Genomic DNA, 8,003 nt, shown 5'->3' on the forward strand with positions numbered 1-8,003 from the left:
CCCCACCACAGCGAGTCATAGGAATACCTGTCAGGCAGCCAGGTATGACCCCGGAAGAGTCCCGGAGGATGTATTCGATGGCAGCAGATCTGCACCGCAGCCTCGCTGTAATAGCCGGGCAACAGGAGGTATTGAACAAAGTGATGACATGGATGGAAATCTTGTTTCAGCATTCAATGGAGGCTACTGACACTGCTAGTGCTGCTAGACGATAGAACCATGTCAGGAAGGCCTAATCGCGGGCGCCCACAGAGCGAAACACCCGTTGTTGCTCAAGTTGTAGCACAACAGCTCATGAAAGCAATCCCAAACATTGTTACTTAAGTAACTGCAGGACTTAATGGTAACCAAGGAAGTAGTAGAGGAAACCAGGGAAACAATGAAAGAGAATGAAACTACAAGTCCTTTATGGCCTGTAAACCTAAGGAGTTCCAAGGAAAGGAAGGTGCAGTCAGGTTGCTGAAATGGATTGACAGCATGGAGTTGGTCCTTCACATTAGCAAATGCCTCGAGCGCAACAAAGTTGAGTATGCATCTTTCCTACTCCAAGATAGGGCATTAACCTGGTGGAATACTCTAGTGCAAACCCGAGGCCGTACAGCGGCATACCAGCTAACTTGGGAAGACCTAAAGAAGCTCCTGATAGAGGAATATTATCCTAAGGATTAACTTCAGAAGCTTGAATCTGAATTCTGGAACCATTCTATGGTTGGAACTCAAATAGAGAAGTACACAGTCTGATTTCATGAACTAGCAAAACTGGTACCTCACATGGTTACTCCTGAGGAGAAATGGATATATCGTTACATCTAGGGTCTGGCACCAGAGATTCGGGGAATGGTTACCTCAGCAAACCCAACTACCATTCAGAGTGCAGTAAGTCTAGCAAATCGACTAACCAATGATGTGATAAAGATGGGAGCATCGACAAAGGAAAGCTCTAGTAGCAAGAGGAAGCCAGCAGATCAGGGAGAGAAGATGCATGGAGGCAAGTCAGGGAGGAAGCAAAAAGTCTCAAGAAACTTTATGGTAAGAGCCCAGGAGCAAGAACCAGTGAAAACTCAAGAACGGGAAGTGCAGGAGCGAAAACAGTACTCAGGGCCACTTCTGAAGTGTAACTTCCATCACAAGGGAGCTTGCCCAGTGTGCCAAAACTGTAAGCAAAGAGGCCATTACTCGAAGTATTGTAATGTGAATAAGGAGGGAAAAAGGGCATGTTACGAGTGCGGGAGTACTGATCATCTCCTTAGAGCATGTCCCAAACTGAACAATGGACCTGGTAACAATGGACAAGGCCAAGCCAGGCAAAACTTCCAAGGAAATCAAGTTGGACGGCCAAGAGGTGTAGCCTTTGTGATTGGTCCAGAAGAAGCTCATCAAAACCCTGAAGTGATAACAGGTACGTTTCTCCTGAACAACCATTTTGCATCAGTAATATTTGATGCGGGAGCAGATAGGAGTTTTGTTTCTTTAGCATTTAGACCGTTAATTGGCTTAAAATCGGTAAAAATGAGCAATGCTTATGCTATTGAACTTGCTGATGGGTATGAAATTAGGGCTAGTGATATAATTCATGGTTGTACTCTGAATTTAGCTGATAAACTCTTTAGCATCGACCTAATTCCCATAGAGCTAGGTAGTTTTGATGTGATAGTGGGAATGGATTGGTTATCTAAAAATAGATCGGACATTGGTTGTTACGAGAAAGTCATTAGAGTGCCTCTCCCTAATGGAGAAACCCTTATCATACACGGTGAGAAGCCACGAAGAAGTTTAAACATAGTATCAAGCATGAAGATGTTGGGTTTTGGTATAATACAACATCCTATGGTGCACATACAACCCTAAATACCTTGGATCTATGTTTTCACTAATTATACATGCAAATGGTTTCGAAGGCATCAAACCTATAACTAGCATGCATTTGACAAACACCATATAATATACTAGTTAGGGAAACATACCTTTTATGTGGCTTGAAGTCTTGATGTATTTGGCCTTAAGAGCATAGCACCAATAGTATGAAATGCCTCAAATGGAATCACAACACACCTAGAACAAAGGTGGCTCTTGAGAGAGAATTCCATGCAACAAAACACCTCCATATTTCTCTATGAAAAGAAGTGGTGATTTTGGCTATGGAGTAACCTATTTATATGTAGTATTCCAAGGGTCATGGGTATAACCCATAATCCATACCCATGGGTTTTATGATCCATGGTTCATGTGGCCCAACTCTTTATGTATCCATACATAAACTTGGTCCAACATGGATCATAAGCCCAACACATATAAATATAACTAATTTTCATAATTAGTCCCCATAGATTTAATTAGTCTCTTTTGATCGGTAAATTAATTCCAAATTAATTGTTGATCGATACTAATTAAAACATATGATTTCATATTAATATATTATAACTTATAATATATTAATAAACCATAAATAACCTTCTCTCAAAAGTCCATCCTAACAAATTGTCCTGATGATATGCAACCCAAATGGACCATGCTACTCTCGGGTGAAGTAGATACCAATAATAGTTACGGGCTTAGACATCTAATCGAACAATCTCCCACTTGGATAAGTCTAAAACTATTATTGCAAGTACGACTTCATAACCCGACTAGCAATCGTAGCTCTTAAAGCTGCTGTCGAACTCTGAACAAATCAATGACGCGTCCATTAGATAAGGGATCATATATTCCTCCATTCTAAATATCATGTGGACTGAGACATGGATTATAATCATTCTTTCTGTCCATTTGTTGTTTCCCGATTTCCGATTTATGACGACTGACTAATTGAACAAATCAAATCAGTCCTGGCCCGACCGAGCAATTCCATTTGTCATCATCAAATGATCGAGGGGCCCACAGATATCGCTTTTATCCCGAAGGTAAAAGAAATGGATAAACTTCGACTCATATGGCTTGTTCTACTACTTGTTGAATCATACACAAAGGCACGTTTTATGGCACCGAGTTACCAAATGCGTTTTTGTGCAATCAATGTACAACCAACTCATAGTAACAACTCATATCTTTAGGTTTGAAGAATATAAGATATTATCGTCTCATGATCACTCGTGATAAAATCCATGAAGTGATTCCAATGAGCGCGGGTTGAATCCAATACTCAGAACTTATGAGCACTCATGAGTGTTGTAGCCCTTTGTCCTACATCTTAGACCTCTACAAGCCAACCCATGACAGTCTTGATTCATATCTACTTCCAACATATGACCGACTATGGATGGTTTGAATAACTTAGTCAATCCAGAAGAATAACCTAGTTTATTCTGGAAGTCAAAACATGCAAAATGAAACACAAGAATAATTGAATCCAATATGGTATTAAAACCTATGAACATAAATAAAACACCTTTTATTTATCACCACATGATTACACATTATTCATTGTATATTGTTTCAGCTATCAACTATATTCTTGAATTTGAAACAATAGTTGTCCCATGCTCCAAGCATGTACACTATGTTTTCTCAAGACTAGTCATGTCATACACCAAGTATGCATACTATGTTTGTCTATGATCTTTACTTTGTGAACTATATCAATTGAACATAACTTCAATGATTCTCTTTTCAAACTCCCAAATCCTTACTGCAAATACAAGAATTCCAAATTCATGTCATTTACTGAAATCTGTTAGATTCTAACCTTATATGCATTGATCCTCTTGTAATGATTATGCACAAAGTCAGACAGACTTGACAACAACCATTACAGAGAATTCCAAAAGAGATCAGCTCCTTAGAAACATCCTTCTTGAATTAAGTTTCCTAATCTTAAACAGATTGAAAATTCTAACTTTGAAACATTTCCAGATTCCATTTTGACTATCACTTTTGAACAAGAGTTGCCTCCTTACAGATTATGTCAATATAGTCCTTGCAGAATTATCACTATACATCCAACTATCCTTGAGTAACCAATCTTTGGTAAACCATAGATTGTCCTCGATAATTGTTTAATCCTTTTAGTCATATCCAGTTCTAAACCTTTTCCCTTCTTAATGCCCCAGGCATTTGGAAAATTTTAGAAAGGATGAATATAGCACATGTAATCGATCCTATATCCGAAGCATATGGGACACGATTCATGATGTCTCACATAAAGACTAAACCAGTCTTTTGCTATAACATTTCCATTTCTATTTGCCAAGTTCAGATTATGAAAAGGGATGTCGTAATCATAATCGAATTTAAGAACGCAAATAATGGACCCATATACATAATTTCCTTATGTTGACCCATTCCAACATGAAATTCATATATATTTCCTTGACTAAATGATTAAAACCTCACGATCTAAGCTTATAGATTTGAGATGAAGTATAATTTCCTCTCCCTTAATTATAGCAAAACAACTTTTCCCAATTGAAACCTTTTGTTTTCTATAATTAACATTGCTAACTTGCAATCTTTATCATAATTATCATGCTCCCACTAACAGGATGATTATTAGCATAACACTTATGCTCCCACTAGCTTTGACATGTACTCAGAAATCAGCTGGCCTTCTAGAAATCAATACTTTATTGACTTTCTTACCAAAGTTCAGATTTATGATACTGGATTGTTTTGATAGAACTTTATCAAAATCATACACCTTCCCTTAGATAGCACACTTGTGTGTCTAAACAATTATGAAGAGGGATGCCGTAATCATAATGGTTATACCTTTTTGCCACTTCTCACAAGTCCAGGTTAGTGTGCTGGTAAACCACACACGCTCCACTAACGACTTTGAGAATGTAAATATCACAATTGCTATGTATCTAAAATCTACTTAGTGAAAGTGTTTCCTCACCATCAGTTTCATGAATCGGAGAGAAACCTTATGACACTTAGATTTAATGGTGTATGTGTTCTTATCCATGTGAATTGTCAAAACCATATTCACAAGACAAGGATAATGACAAATCCAAACTCATATGGACTAAACTCAATCTTAACTTCTTGCCACCTGGCAGCTCAAGGGCCTGCCATTGCTTCCAAGTTGTTTTGCAACACATTGAGAACTCTAAGAACTCATATGCAAAGCCAACTTTAACTGGAATGGGCACATAGTATGTCAACACGATAGGTTATAAACCTCAAGTCGTGTGCTAGTGAAGAACTTCAGGTTCTATTCTTGATTAGTTCTTGAGACTTTCAAGACCTTTAAGACTCCCACTGTCCTCTTGACCTATAAGAATCCCTTGTCAAACATCCAAGAGACAGTGTGGATTCTAACCAAGACAAACACTTCACACAATTGGCCTAAGTTGGTCTTTGTTTTATCCAAAACATCACAACTTACCAATTTCAAATGTACAAGAGTAGAAAACTTTTACTCTTACATTTTACAAGTGTTTTAAACCTTCTTTGAGACAAGTCACTCAAGTTGCAATCTTGGAGTATGACTCTAAGAATTGTTTTTGGAACGAAGTATGAATCATATTCATGATTTAACCACTTCAACAATTCATAGTTCCTCTTCTTAGCTATAAGAAAGCACTTAGAGGATGAATTGTGATAAGGTCTCTAAATCATTAAGATGATCATAAAAACTGATACGAAAGTACTCTCCCATATTTTCAGATTTGAGAAACTTCTATCCTTCTGCCTAATTTGATTCTTCTTATTCGCTCTGCCTTACATTGGAACCTTTTTCCAATGTCTCAAAATTACACTTAAGCTTGCAAGTATAACCATATTTACTGAACTTTAGTAAATTATGACGAATAATCTTATTGATCTTTTGTGGTGGACTTGACCAATGCATAAGAATGTGTACTCGACCCCTTAGTTCTTTACTTGACTCACACATCCATGTGAACAAGTAATTAGTCTTAATTTTCCAATACTTGAAAGTTCTCATTCATCATGCTATACAACTTGCATGATTCCAAATTTCGGTGCAATTGAGACTTGGGTGATGAGAATCTTTCCTTATTTGGTAAATTTAGACATTACCACAAATGAAGGAATCAATTTCATATTTCCACTCTTGCTATTAATGGAATCATATAAGCAACAATTTTTCCTCAAATTCCATTGTAAGGATATTTTAAAATAAATAAAATCAAAAATTTTCTTTTATTTTAAAACTATGCGGAAAAACTTATCCTTACAATCCATATGAAAACTTGTTGTTATTTATTCCTAAGCAATATCTCATAACTCCTAAGAAGTAGCTCAAGAATCCGATCTTCAAACTACGCGATAGAAATCCATCTATGCGATCAGATTCTGCATATTCTTTCTTTAAGTTTCCTCACTTTTCTTTGATTCTTAAAACATCACCATGTGACCTAGTCACATCATGTATCAAGAATCTCATAATAGAAACTTAGCAGAGTTAGATATTGGACTTTACCTGAAGTAGAGTCAAACTTATTGACTTTAACATCCTTAGGTAAATTTGGCAGCTTCGCAACTAATGACCCTTCCTTTGGCAACATAAACATATGGACCCTTTGATAATGGTACACGGGACTATCACAGACTTAGTTTTTCTCTTTACCATTTGGTCAACCGAGTTGACTATGGCCGATCCCTTACCACTGGGAAGAGAGAGCTTACTAGATATCCAATGTCATCATTGTCAATGTCCATAAAGTTTTAAGAAGTTGATCTTAGCAAATAGATAAGATCATTAAGGGTCTTGTCATAGTCTGTTTCATAAGTGTTCCAAAAGAACTCACTATGTGACTTAGAAAGTAGTTGAACCACCAACTTTCTTAAGACCTTGACACCCTTCTCTCCTGACTTGTCAATATGTGACTACATCTCCAAGATGTGATCACACCTAGACCTTACCTTGCCAATAGGGCTTGAGTGACTTTGAACTTGTGGGTTATGAAGAATAATTTGAGGAGGTGAAAGAAGTATGATTTCCAAGGGACATCATCTTCATTTAGGAAAGCTTGTTTCAAGAGATTTGGGAAGATCATAAATGTCTAAACCAGACATGTTATGGGAGATATTCAAGATAGTTGATCTAAAGTCCTTAATATGACACCCAATATGAAATATTAAGGCTAGGACCCAACAAACTATTTTATAACTTAGAAGAGGGATGCCGTAATCCAAGCTATAAAATATTTGAAGGTAGGTGAATGACGATTCACCAATTTCCACCAAGATAAACGAAATGTATTATTTGGTTTTAATCGGTTTGAAACTCCTAGATCTTTGAGATTCATTGAACTGTTCAATGGCATGTTTCAATCTCGAGTGTGCCCTTCAGGTTTTGTCACTGGGATGCCGAGGATCACAAAACAAGGTGTGAAGTAACCATGCAAATTACTTGGTACCCTTAAGTGTTTACCCCTCAATCGATGTGCCGGTTAACCACACACGCTCCATCGATACTATGATAAATATTAAGTTACCTTTTTTCCTACCTTGTTAAGTACGAGTTAGTGTGCCGGTTAACCACACACGCTCCACTAACCGACTTAAACAAAGTGCAAAGTGTAATTTCATGGATTAGCACCTTATTCACATTTTCCTAAGTAACTAAGATTGGGTATTTATAAAAGGTTTAGTTACTTAGTATTTATCATTAATACTTTTAATGAAGGGAGAATTATAGTCCTTGTCCTACCCGTTCGGCTAACGACCCTCCACCAGTCAAGGAAGCGGTGGGTGAGAGTGGACACCCATTAAAATACAATTTTATAGGTTGTAACCTTATACCCCCCTTATAGATCGGCTTCGTGAATGAGGCCTACTAACGGTAAGACTGACTTTACTCTTATACATATATATATAAATATTATTAACTTATAATATTATAAAGTATGAGGGTTGAATTTTAACTTTTAAAATTTTAAGGTCTAGTTTGGAATTAAAGTATACATGGGGGGTAACTTTACAAATTCCAAAACTTCAGGACAAGTTTTGAAACCTTTCAAAAGTCTTGGATTTTTCATAACTTATGAGTTTAATTAAGGTTTAATGAAAAAAAATCAAGTTCCATAACTTGAGGA

The sequence above is a fragment of the Lactuca saligna genome, chromosome 8 (assembly GCF_052625555.1).
Source record: "Lactuca saligna cultivar CGN05327 chromosome 8, ASM5262555v1, whole genome shotgun sequence".
Taxonomy (NCBI): domain Eukaryota; kingdom Viridiplantae; phylum Streptophyta; class Magnoliopsida; order Asterales; family Asteraceae; genus Lactuca; species Lactuca saligna.